Here is a 13,694-nt window from a genome sequence, read left to right on the forward strand (position 1 = left end):
GAGATATTTGCTTCCCTGAATCTTTAGTAGTTCACTTAATACATTAGCTCCTTGATTTCCAGACTGTATTCCAAGAAGAGCGTCCAGGGCCAGTTCAAGACAGTTTGTGACCAAATAATGGAATAGTAAAGGATACTTGCTCCAGAAATCAAGACCAGCTATGATTTTGGTGCTCAGGGCAGAAAATCTCATGAGCACTGCTTGTCTTAAAGTTTGTTGCCATTACTAGAACCCAAATCAGCTGCCTTCATCTGCCTAACAGTAGGACTGACCTAGGAACTGAAGCAAGCTTAAGAAAATATGAGCAGCATCCAATCATCGCTGCAGGAAGATCACTTTTCTAGTGGTCATTTTTATCTATATAGCTTTCAAAATAACTTTTTAACTGCTTAAAAAAAAGCAGTGGTGGTTATATAGTCTTCCCTTCCCCCTGTTGAAATAGATCATTTAATGTGTTGTTTTCCTTTTTATTGTTTGTCTGCTGCCTGGATATTTCTTTTTATAGAAAAGCAGGATGAAATCTCATACCCCAATGAAGAAATAAACAAAGGAATATGTCCACTAAAGCATGGGGGCCTCTATTTCTCTGATTCCCCCTCCTATGTCAATATACAGCTTGAGGATGGAAGAAGAGTTACCCCAGATTACAATCCACACTGTACCCAAGCACAGAATTGGCTCTGGTGCCAAGAATGCCCAATTCTATTCCCAAGGAAACCTTGCCTAAGAGCAAAATTAATTACCCCGCAGTTACACAAAGGATGTTTTCCCAACATTCTATTTTAGAATTGATATTTCACTCCTTGTTTTAATTTAGGTGGGAAACTCTATATCCCAGAGACCAAAAGAAAGAGATAGAAACATAGACAATCCTTTATTGAAGCTTTGTGGCATTCCATGCACGCACAGGTTCCATGTTCAATCTCCAGAATCTACAGGTTAAAAGAAAAGGGTCAGACAGCAGGCAAGAGGGAAGAAAACACTGATCAGCTACCAAATATTAAGGTAACATCCAAATTGCTTAGGAAGACACACCAGTCTTCCCACTTCCCACTTTTCTGAACAATGAAAGTAAAGATACTGGGTATCTAGCAACTGATCCTTCTCTCTCCCTGACCCAGTATGGAAATTATCTTTACTGAAATGTATTAGCTAATCTATCAGACTTAGTGGATTTAATTTAGGTTGCTGTTTCACAACAACAGCTCTCTGTTGTTCGCTACAAAGCTGAAATAGATCAAATGATTGAAAGAGAATTAAGGCTAGAGAAAAGGCAAACACCACGTCTTTTTAGGGTGGCTGGCTATCAGGCTGGCTTGTCTGCAGTCCCGATTTGTGCTTTCTCCTAAACAGCTAGAAGCTGTCAGGGTACTTAAAGGATCATCTGCCCCCTGCTTTCCCTCCTTGTGAATCTGCCAATGAAGTATTTGGATGGCTGACAAAACCTATGTGAGCTCAACAACCTAATTGTGCAGCCTCTGAAGTGTTTTAGCTTGTCAACTTTCAAGCAGAGATGCGTGTCCAGAAACTGTAGCAGTCTTCCTGCGCCTGGTGCCTACCAGATGTGCATGCTGCTGTGCTGAATGGAGTGACAGGAGTTTTAAGAAAATCATTCTGGAGGTGATTGGGTTATGAATAGGGGCTGCTAGAGCAAGATGAGAAGGGCTTTCTTGAGAAAGGAAGCTGATAAAGAAAGTAATGGATAGATCAGAACCTATGTTTTGCAAATATCCGATCTCAGATTCAACATCTCCTTGGAGAAGACCCTTGGTAGCTAGACTTGGGAGAAACTGTTGAGACTTGGGGAAGCCATCCTATCAAGTATAACATAAGATACCCAGTGGAATAATGTTTAGCATTGTTCATCTGTTTCCAAAGTAAATTCTAGTACCTTGAGCATCAGTCTATATGTTTCTCTATATCCAATCAGGGATGGGAAATCTGTGGCCCTTCAGATGTTCTTGAACTCCAATACCCAAACAGCATGGTCATTAGTCAGGAATGATGGGAGCATCTGGAAGATCACAGATTCTCCAGCCCTGAGGCAGACTCAATGTCTACCCAGAATGTTTTTTGGCAGTGAAACTTGCATAAGATATCATTTACAGTACTGCAATACAATATACATGGTGCTGTTTTTAAATGTCTACAACTACAATCAGGGCAAAATATAGCAACATAGCTATTAAATGTGATGAGAAAACTTGAGCCTATCTTGCCAGTTTTGAAAACAGATACACTAGTTTTCAGTCCATTTCCAGGCACAACTCAAAATGCTGACTTAAATGTGTTGGAACCAGCCAAGTACCCAAAATATCCTATGCTTCCCAATTGTTAAGAAGGGATGTGAAAACTCTGTTCTGTTTCTCCAACATCTGACAGCGATGGGCGGAGACAGGATTTTCTGTATAATAGCAACCCACACTTAGATTTGTCTGGTTTCATCTTCCTGTTTTTTAGCACAAGATGAAAATCGTCCTCGCCATACCACTTGATCGTACTATGCCATTCTGCCTAATGTTATGGGAGAATTTTAACACCCACTCTGATTTTCTGCTACATTTAAAGCAACAGTTTTAAAAAAGGATGGCTTTATTTTATAAAAATATATTTCATATAATATAGCTGAAATTTAGCACAGCCTACAGGAACCTTAAATGATCCTGGCCAAGAAGAACACTGCAAGATGAGTGTTGGTTACAATAACTGAGTTCATAAATCACACTAAACTTCAGTTTTCTTAAGCATGATGTACTGAATAAACAATAAAGTTCACAAAACCATGACAAATGGTTGACAAACCACAATGACTGAATTCATGTAACACATTAAAACATCAAAATATGATGTCAGAAAAGTATAGAGTTTCTGTGGACTCTTTTTGAATGGGAAGGTTGTGAGAAATTCAAAGCTTGCCCCCCTTTTCAATTTCTGCTATGATTATAAGATATGAGTAATCCCAAGGCTTCAGGTAGAGATCGCATCTTTGCTTCTATTAATGGCCAGCCAAATGCTTCTGAAAATAGGGGTGTCAATATGACTGGAGACTGCTGGCCCTTCCTTGTGGTCTGTCTCCAGCTAGTCAATAAAAAATTTAAGTGCCCCTCTTCCCAATTGCTTCTACAAGCATGGGTCTCCCTTAGTTACTAGTCCTCCTGGAAGTCACCCTTTGCATAATTTGCAAGGAGTCTTGGGGACAAGCCATCCTGGCCCCGAAGCCATGGAACTGATTTACAAGTGTAGCAGATGAAGGACCTTAGGAATTTGGTTGAAAATAGAAATGAATCATGAAGCAGATGCTGATACAGAGAGAGAAAATCCATTTGGGATAAAATATTTCACTAGCCTCTTCACAATTATTAAAGAAGGGCAACTTTCCTTCCTACTAAATTGTTAAAGGAAGCCCTTCCTCCAGTTGTGATCAACTTTTATTTTCTTGCTTACAACACTTCCTTCTTCTCTTCCAGAAAACGTGAAGTCGCTCTCATTCAGAGGGACTTGGCACTGGCAGTGAAGTTCACATTCACCAGGAATTCTCAGAAGGGGAACTATTTTCTCTCCCAAATAATCATCCCCCGAGGAATCAGGATACATCCATACTTCCAGGGAATAAGACTAAGACTTTTCTTAGAGTCAGAAAAAAATGATAGACTTGAAAATTGGCCAAAAAGCCAATTTCTGCACAAGGGGCACTTTTTTTTTTTTTTGGTATCTGAGAGCAGGTGTGATGTAGTGGTGAAGGTATTGGACTGAAGGTGGGGAAACCCAGGTTGAAGTCCACCCTCAACCATGGAAGCATCCTGGGTGACACTAGGCCAGTCCCTCTCTCTCAGCTCCAGCCCATACAGGGTTGTTGCTGGAAAAACTGGCAGAGGGAGCACTACGTACTCTGCCTTGAGCTCCTGAAGGAAGGAGGGATAAAAATAAATAAATTAAAAATTAAATAAATCTGATGTGTCTCTTCTGGGACGATAACTGCAGTCTGGAGAGTGGGCTGCTTTCCAAGAAGACAGGGCACTCCTGCTTGTTTTTCCAAAAGCACATTGGCAGCTCTAGTGCCTTTCACCATCTGGCACCCTCCAGATGTATTGGGACTGCAGATCCCAGGATTTCCTTCCAGTATGGCCTTTACACGTGTGCAGCAACCAGGGTGTGACCAAACACGGTTCCTTAAGGCAATGTACTCCAAGCTAATTCTTTATTCAAGCTGCATTGGGCTTTCCACTCTCAGCTTAAATTGCAAGGAGTACAACATCTGCATGGCCTGGGCACTCTGCCCAACAACATGATGAAATAAAGTTAGTGGTGTATAACACAAGGGCTAAGGGAGGAAGGCCTTCAAACTTTCATCAGCTACAAACCCAAAAGCTGCAGTGGGAGAGAACCTCTCACCTGGGAATAAGCCCTAGGGAAGTCAGTGGCAGAATGTAAATTCCAAGCAAAGATAACGGTTCTGTTATGAGTTGTCTTGAACAGGCCATTTTAAAAAGATCTGCAGTTGGGAATCACAACTTCCCTTTTATCTCACAGTGAAGCTATTAAGGTTTATGGAGCTCACATGTAGAAAATACTTTGAACACAAGTTGTCTTCTTCTAAACATGGTAACTGAAAACAGGCCCTGTTGAGTTCAATGAGACTTCCTCCCAGACAATCACTCTAAATGGCTTGGGCCCAGGACATCTCATCTCCACCTGTGCTAAGGTTCTTCAGATCACAAGGTGAGGTCCTTCTGTGTTCCCCACCTATGGTGGAGGGTGAGTTGATGGTGGCAAAAGACAACTTTTTCAATGGCTGCGCCAATATTGTCAAACACTTTTCACTATGAATCTCAGATAGCTTCATCTCAATCATTTTGATGAAGGCACTTTGTAAGTATTTCTTTGCTGTCTAAAGCTTGCTTTTTCTGTATTCAATGTTATTTTGTACTTGGTGATCTCCCATTCAAATGTTAAACTGGTCCAACCCTGCTGAGTCTTTTTTGGCGATCAGCCAAGGTTGGCTGAGTGCTGCCACCTGCTGTGGCTATCTTTTACTCTGTACTGTGTTTTATATCATTATAAATTGCTCTAAGTAATGAATACTTGGAAAATATGAGGGGGAATGCGATATCATTAGTTAATCAATTAATTAATGCAGTGATCATACTGTATTTCCCCAGTCCCAAAAATCTTCTGATTTTTGATATGCCCATTTTGCTATTTATTTAAAACAGCTATTTTGATCTGATCAGATGCAGGACAACTTCAAATAATTGACAATGTTGGGGACACCACCATGAAGAAACCAACCTTACAGAACTTAATGAATGGCTACTGAGCAGAATCCCTCCTCCAGATCTTATCATATTATCTCTGTATGATTCAGTTGGCAAACAAGCATTAAGCTGAGAAAAGCGGACATGACTATCTGGATGCTTTCCACGCTGGCATCTGGCATGATAGCTACTTCCAATATGCTCCAGTATACAGCTCACAATGTTAATTTGGGAAGCAGCATGGGTTTTATTCCATGAAACCCATCAAAAAGGTTGCCTCTGCATCAAGTGAGTCTTTAAAAGTAACTGACCAACGCAAGACATAAAATTACATGTTTTACATTTACATTCTTGTCAGCCAGATTCTACTTGGAGTGGTGGAGCATTAAGTATAGTGGGTCTTCTTTCTGGCCAATGTTTTTTTCTATGCACGTTCTTAATGTTCTTTCTGGGAAACAGCCTCTGATATCTTTGTAACATCTGAGACACATTCTAAGACACATGAACAGCAAATGTGATTCTGGGAGCTGTTCCAGATCTGTCCCTAAAATAACCACTACTCATTCACACATTACAAAGATGGATAACCAGTTCACACACCTTAGATGTTTATTGGGAAACACAGCCTGGGAAGAAGCTATTAGATGGAAGTATCCTCATTGCTCTGGGGGACATTGTGATCTGAGAAGGATCTATACCAAGATTCTTCTGAAAGAGAAATATTTCCTTCCTGGGAATTAACACCAGCTTGAGCCAGGAGTAGGCACCCCTCAACCTAGCGCTGGTTCCTACTTCAGTGTCTCCACTTTTGTCTATAAATTCAGGTTGCGACCCTCTCCTTAGGTGGAAGTAAGCCTCACTTAACTCAATGGAATTTGCTTTTGAGGAGACTTTTCCTGCATTTTAAAGAACTGGTACACCACAGTGTGTGTTAAGAACGGCTGAGCTTCTACAGAGAAGTTGTCTTGTTTTGTAATTTGCTGGTTGCTCCCATCTATTTTGAACATTTTTAATTTACTGTATCTAATCATTTATAAGACCATTCGCAGATCAGCTGACCCTCAAATTTTTAACCAAAATACCATGAAAAATGCGCCACCCATGAATAAGCCGACCTGCATTTTTCATGGTATTTTGATTAAAAATCCAAGGGTCTGCTGATCTGGGGATGGGCTTATACACTAGTATATATGGGAAAAATGGGTACTTTAAAAAAGTATTACCATACATACTTGCGGATAGCCCATCCATAGATAAGCTGGACCTGATTTTTGGGGTGCATTTTGGCACCTAAAATTCTCAGCTTATCTGCACGTATATATGGTAAGCTGTTTTCATTGATGTGATGTTCTTTATGATGTTAGGTCAGAAAGCTAACAGGAAACTGCCAATCTGTCTGCCTGCCTATGCTGTTGCTCTCACTTTTGCTGATATCTGGCTTTTCATCTATCTCTGGGGTGTCCCCAGGGTGGTCAAAAAGGTCAAGATGGTGGCCACAACTATGGAATCAAAACCTCACCCCTTTTTAGGTGGCACACATAATGATGATGTATGATGTGAAAAAAACAGAGTGATAAGCAGTAAAGAGATACCAGCTGGGATCCATGCACTCTACCTGGTCCTTCTTGGATTAGTCATGTCCCTAATGCTCGTTAAGAAGAGACAGATAAACATACAGTTCTTAGTGCTATATATGCACTATATAATCTGCTTTCATTAGCCATATCACTGCATGATCAGTTCACTCTACAAAGCAACATACTGATTGTGTTATGAAGAGGACGGAAGGAAGGAAGATTAGTTGGTTGGTTGATCTGAATGTGTACAGAATAGCACCATGTCCCATTACTTAAAAGCTGAAAAAATTCAACTTGACCACACATGTTTAATGAGCCGAAGTCAAAATCCCCACAGAAGGCTGAACCCAACCACCTGGTAGCATCATAGACACAATCTTGGCTTTTTAAAAATTAATAGAGCAATCCTACCTAATCAGAACTTCCATCTCAGTGGCTATTATGTGCATGACATGTTTTCCTGTGTTTAACTGTGTTTTACAGACTGATTCTAACTGCTGGGTTTGCACAGAAGAGTAAAACAAAGTAATCATAAGAGCCAGATTTGTACAACATGCTAGACTAAAAGATGGTTGACTAATATATGGCTCAGCATTTCATTTGAATCCATCCACTGAATATCTTTAGGGCTTATTCTCAGGAAAATAGGTTTAAGATTGTAGCTCAAACGCAACTCAATTTCTCCTGGTAGCATCATGGACACAATCCAAGTATATAATTGAACTTTTCAAAGCTTATAGCTAAGGTCTACACTTTGGTGCCAGCGCTAAACTCAATATTGATTGGGCCAAACTTATTCAATTCACTAGGCACAACAAAATTAAGTTGATAGATTCTAACTTTGATGTGCAGCACCAAGAGCTACTTATGTGTCCACCAATCAGATCAGGGTGACAATCAGCACAGCAAGATCATCCCTGACAGGGTTTCTACTCCTGCAAAATCGCACTGTATGATCCAAGAGCTTTAGCTGTGCTCTCCTAGAATGCAAAGATATAAGTCTCAAGATGATAGCGTTTTCAGCAGTACAGTATTGCCAAGATCCCATGGGTGCCAGATTTGGGCTTGAGAGATCCAGTTGGTTATTTCCAGAAGCTGGGAGAGATCAGCATAACAGGGGGAAGAAAGACAAGATGGTAGTTATGAGATGGTGGCCCTGAACTGTCCCACCCCCAACACATATAACAGCAGTTTTGTCAGCGTGGCTTCAGGCTGGGTATAAGTGCAGCACTGCTCTCCTGCCTGTTCATGGCATCCAGGGTCATAAGGGCTTTGCTTTAGCCTGGAGACCTTTTACCAAGCCCCCAAATGCTTTCCCTGGAGCCCCATCCCACACTTTTTTTTCCAGTACTCTTTGCACTCTCTCAAGTCTGCGGTGAAAAGCAATTTCACCATCTCTATTTTTTTCCCCAAGCCACATTACTCTGGTTTGAGAAAGTCCATCCCTCCCCACCCACCCCTCTTAAGTATGAAAAAAAAGTTTTTTTGAAAATACCATGAAGACTTCAAAGCACACGACTTCTAATAGCAAGTGCTGACTCCGGCCTCTCCTCCTCGTCTACGCCTGCCACAGAGGGCGAAGAGATCTCCCTTCTTCACCCGGACCTCCCTCCTGGCCTCCGCCCGCCGTCCCGCCGTCCAGGGCAGTCCACGACCAAGAGATTTAAGACCCGGTGGGCGCGCCGTCACGCGGCTTTGCCTTCCCACTTGATCCTGACCGCAGACAAGAGGCAAAGGGAGCGGCGGCGACCTTCCCTCCCCGTCGCCTGCGCCTGGATGCGTGCGGGGGGAGGGGGCGGCGGCGGCGGACGGAGCACCCTCTCCGAGAGCCAGAAAGAGACATTCCGAGATTCTTCAAGGGGACAATTGAGGACCGTCCGAAGCCCGTCGTACTCACGGCTTTTTCTCGCGCCGGGGCGGAGCGGGGCGAGGACTGTGCGCGTAAAGACGCTCCGCTCGCTCGCTCGCTCGCTGGCTCTCCCTTTGTGTGTCTTTTCCTCCCGGGTCGCGGCCAGTGTCACTTCGGAGAGAGGCGAGGCGAAGCGAGGGTGGCGGCTCGTCTTTCTTTCGCCGTCACACTCCCAGCAAGACGCTTTCGACTGCCCAGATGAAAAAGAGTCGGTGGAGGGCGAGGCCCCCTCCCACTCACGTTTGCAGAGACCCTGCGGGCAAGGAAAGGCGAAAGTTCTTGGAGAGGCGCCTTGGGGTGGACCGCCGAAGGGCCGCTTCTCCCCGCTAAAGAAAGGTGCATTTCTTTCGCGCGTAGGGTGCTTGTAAAACGCGGGGCGGCTGCCAGTCCCGATCCGCCTTGTGCGCCGTCGGAGGTCGCTTAGCCGCTGACTTTTCCCACGCGTGGGACCGTCTGAAGGCAACCCTTCCTTCTAATGCGCGCGATGCCCACGCTGGACGAAGTGGGAAGGGGTGCCACTGTTGTGCGGGGAACAAAAAACCCCACCCTCCCCCGAAGTTCTGGCGCCCTTGATCTCTGGACCTCGTCCCTGTGAACACTTGCACAGGAGGTGAGTCGAGGTTAGGCGCCAGTGCCTTACGCTCTCGCTGCGTTCCCCCGCTCCGGATCCAGCGCCGGTTCCCCCCGCTCCCGGTCTCCGTTCAAATCTACGTCGAGATCTGACCCCTCGCTATTACAGAGAAATATGTAGACGTCTTACATATACATCCCATATGTGGGCAGTTTTCAGGAAAGAGATAGGGTGGGTCAGATCGGCGCAAATCGTGTCACCCAATTGGCTGTTTGGCACGCCCAGGACTCCTCTTATTGGCCACAGGCCCTGAAGATTGATTTTCTTTTTTTGAAGAACGGTCTTGGATATCAGATGGAGGATTTTGCAGACGAGCTCGCCAAGTACCAGACATTAACCCCCAACACGCCGGACGCATGAGGGAGGGAGGGAGGGAGGGAGGCAAAGAAGGAGAGACGGGCGCGCGTCCAGATAGCCCGCATTTCCCAAGGCGAATTATATACCATTACCGATGGCCTTCCAGTTCATTTCCAGACGCTACGGACTGATACCCGGGAAAGAAGCCGGTGACGCTAGACATGGACAAAATTCCCGTCGCTGGATTTCTGAACGCCAGGCTCCTTGGCAAGGTGGAGCGTTGGAGGTCAAGGCCGAAGAGGAAGAAAAGTTGGCCATCCTCCTTGGATGGCCTTAGTTTCGCAAAAGAAGAGGACGGATACGCGGAGTCCCCGTTGGTCGTATTAAAGTGAGCACAAACCACGGCCGCCCTTGGGGGTGGGGGCGGGGCGGGCGGGGTGGGCTTAGAGCTGCAGCGCTGTCCAGAACGCCCCCCCCCCCCCCGCGGTCCTCCCGGGAAGCGTCTTTTGTGGAGGACCCCTTGATACGAAGGTGAGCGATGCGATTCTCTTCTAAGGGCTTGCCTGCCTGCCTGCCTGCCTGCCTGCCTGCCTGCCTGCCTGCCTGCCTGCCTGCCTGCCTGCCTGCCTGCCTGCCTGCCTGCCTGCCTGCCTGCCTGCCTGCCTGCCTGCCTGCCTGCCTGCCCCTTCCTTCCTTCCTTCCTTCCCGTGGCGCTCCAAACGGACTCTGTCTGCTGGCGCCGATCTGCCAGTCTCCTGCGTGGCGTGGCCTCGCGCTTGCTGCTTCGAAAACTGCAGGTGGCCGCGAAGGAGGGAGAGAACAGGGGATCTTCCCCGCGGCCCGCTAACCACGGCGCAAAGATGTCCCGCGGCGTTGAAAGGACATGTTCAATGACGTTGCCTTTGTCTCATTCTCGGCGCACCGCAGAGGCTGCTTAAATTCATGTTTAACTGTTCCAGTTTTAAAGTAATGTTTCTCCTCTTCTGACCCCTCTTGTCATGGACCCGATCTACAAGGCTTCGCTGATTCCGTGGGTGATGATGCAGTCATCTGCCTGCTGAAGGACTGGCCGGCATTTCAGAAAGTGCTGGTCAGGTATTAACAGAGGCTTCTTATATAAATTGTTTTTTAAACATGGGTTTGGCACACTTCTGAAAGAGCACTAGGTCTGTGATTAAAACAAAAAACAACCCAAAAAAAAGAACAAGAAAGGGAGCCAAGTTCTGCTTGAGTTAGTCACCAATTACAGGTTTTCCTTCATGGGGTTTCACATGGCCATCGTTTTTACTTTTATTGGTTGGGTGGGGGGATGCTGCCATGTTGTCTTCTTTTTTTCTTCTTTTTTTTTTCGCCTTTGAGTCAGCATTGACCCCTGGTGATGCCTGGACAAGTCCCTGCAGTTTTCTTGGCAACTTTTGGGAACTTCCAAACCACTTTTGGAAGTGGTCTGCTGTTGCCTCCTTCTCAGGGCTGAGAGAGGGTGACTGGCCCAGGGTCATCCAGCTGGCTTTGTGCCTCAGGCAGGACTAGAATACTGTACAGGGTCTCCCGGTTTCTAGTCTGGCGCCTTAACTGCTAGACCAAACTGGCTCTACTCCTGTATCATTTTGTGTACTCTAAAGGCCACTTCCAGATGCTGCTTGCTGCCCAGGGCTCCCACTGCCAGCAGTTATTGATCCCCCCTCCCTCTCAAGCCTGTGCTCCTTTTCCATGTTAATGCTGGGTGAAGAGGGAAGGAGCTTTGAGATACGAGATATGAACAGAAACCCTTCGTCACTCAATACCATCATCACTTGCAGCAAACTGCAAATATTCTATTGCACGTTCTGTTGCAGGTACACATTCTAGTCAGCGTAAATAAGTTCTGAACTTCAGTTTTCCAGCTGAACGTGAGTTTTGGCAACAGAAGTGGCATTCTGTTTTCACTTGCACTACATACTGCAATGCTTGGGCTATTTCTGTACATATAGAGGTGAATATGTGTAGCTCAGGGATTCTGTACATGTGTCTACTGTTGTTGTGGAAGACTGCTAAAGCGATGTCCAAAACTAGGCCAGATGATAGTTTGGTGACACGGAGAAGGGACGTGGGATGAAGTAGGGGGAAGCCACCCCTGCACCTCTCTTCCATGTCTGCGACTTGTCACCTGGATTAGTTTGGGGCATAGTTTTAGTGTTTTTCCAGAATGACATTAGATCTGTGCTTAAAAACAGGTCTAGAGCACTTTCAGAAGAATACTAAACCCAGGTTCAGAAACACTGGAACAGACTGACCACTGGTGAGAGGTACAACACTGGTTCAACCCTGCACTATTATATACATTAAGGAGAATGACTGGAAGTTGTTTTTACATGTTTGGTGGAAGGGAAACGAAGCCAGGAGAATCTACCAGTTGCTTTCCTTAACTTGTCCTACATCAGAAACATAAGGGCAGCCTTACTCTCTGGCCTCATTACTGAGGCAGATTAGAGCTTGGCTGTTGGGTCAACGCAATTTATGTTGTCACAAGTTTTTGCCAACTCAGGGACTGGAGGAATGCACATTAACACAGCTGTGAGCAAGGAACCCAGATGAGAGAAAGTTGGGTGCCTATGGCTTTGCAATATATCATTTCAGCCACTGAGGAACAATGGCTGGAGTTTCAGATTAAGATTAGGTTAATACCTCTCTCCAATCCCCGCTTAGCCATGTAGATCACTGAGTAACTTTAGGACAGCCAATACTCTTCTCAGCCAAACCTATTTCACAAGATTTTTGTGTTTAGTGATGTGCAGTACTGAGATTCAAAGCTGGAAGTGTATGTTGCCACAATATTGCTATCTTTTTAATGCCTCCTGAACTCAAACATATATTTTCCTGGGACCATGGGTCTTTTGTGCAAGGCCTGGAAGGGATGCATCTTCTTTAAGGTGCTACTGATAGATACAGCAAGCATGCCCACGTCAGGCCTGAAGCATCTTTCCCACTGTGTATCCAGATACCTGCAAATCCCTAGCTGTGTGCTAACATGGGGAGGTGGACATCTATAACCCTGAACACATTGGAAGAGGAAGTCAGAATTTAAATAGCATGAAGAAGTGGCTTGATTTTTCTGTTGGTGTTCTCTCGTGCTCTGATGTCTCATTTTCACAATTATGCCAAGTGTCCTTCTGCCCATCTCAGTGGTGTCCAGAGACACCTGCGTGTCCTCCGGGCAAATTCAACACTGACCTTTACATAGGTAAAACAGAGAGTACAGTGCAGAGAAATGAGGAGCTCTAATTTCCTGTCCCTTTAAGGAAAGTATGTCACTCTTCAAAGAAAAGTTCACTGTTTGCATATAGAGAGTCCCACAGTCCACCCACAGCATCTTCATCAAGGGGGTCTTGGTAGGACTGAGAAAAACTTACCTGACCCAAGAACTCACTGTCAGCCAAAGGGATCCAATGCAAAGAGAACATTTTGTCATAGGAAGTGACAAATTAAGAAGAGGCTTGTTGCATTATTTCAAAGGCTGATTTATCCCACCATGCTGTTCCCATGGAATGTTGCTTCTGATACCAGATATAGTATTAACCATCCTGACTGGTAGCTAAGTGACATTGATTAGTAGAAGCCCCTGGGTATGTACGCACAAGTTGCTTACTCAGAGTTAAGAATGTTTTCTGCAGTTTATCCCATTTTCTGGATTACACTAAGTAAATGGGCTAGGTTTGTATAACACAGCAAGTTAAAATGTGGTTGTGTTCACCATATCATGCCAAAACAAAGTGATAATCTTGCCTTTCTTCACAAGAGCAGCCATCACTTATCTTTCAACATCAGTTTTAGTGGTTGACTATATGCTCTGCAGAGAACTTAATTCCGTTGTTTGTTTGATTCTCCCATCATTTGACTTTACTGGAAAATCCCAGATTCTAGTTTAAGACAAAGAGAGAAAAGTCCTCCAATACAGGAGCTGTGCTGGCTATATTCAGGGCCAATTCACACAGCTGGAAATACTGGATAACTCGGGCACTTAGTGATTTTTCATTGAATATGTGAGC

The 13,694-nt window shown here is 44.9% G+C and overlaps 1 long non-coding RNA gene across 1 annotated transcript in view; it reads right to left on the reverse strand.

The window, feature by feature from the left end:
* The window catches only part of LOC148216243 (uncharacterized), a 41,961-nt gene extending 33,465 nt beyond the window's left edge, over positions 1-8,496 (reverse strand). The window contains exon 1 of the long non-coding RNA XR_015795606.1: positions 8,328-8,496. This is a non-coding gene — a long non-coding RNA (uncharacterized LOC148216243). The remainder of the gene's footprint in view (positions 1-8,327) is intronic.
* Between the last annotated feature and the right edge of the window lie 5,198 nt (positions 8,497-13,694).

Source organism: Python bivittatus, unplaced genomic scaffold (assembly GCF_059951505.1).
Source record: "Python bivittatus isolate LINGU-HERP-01145 unplaced genomic scaffold, Pbiv_v1 ctg000220_np1212, whole genome shotgun sequence".
In the NCBI taxonomy this organism is placed as follows: domain Eukaryota; kingdom Metazoa; phylum Chordata; class Lepidosauria; order Squamata; family Pythonidae; genus Python; species Python bivittatus.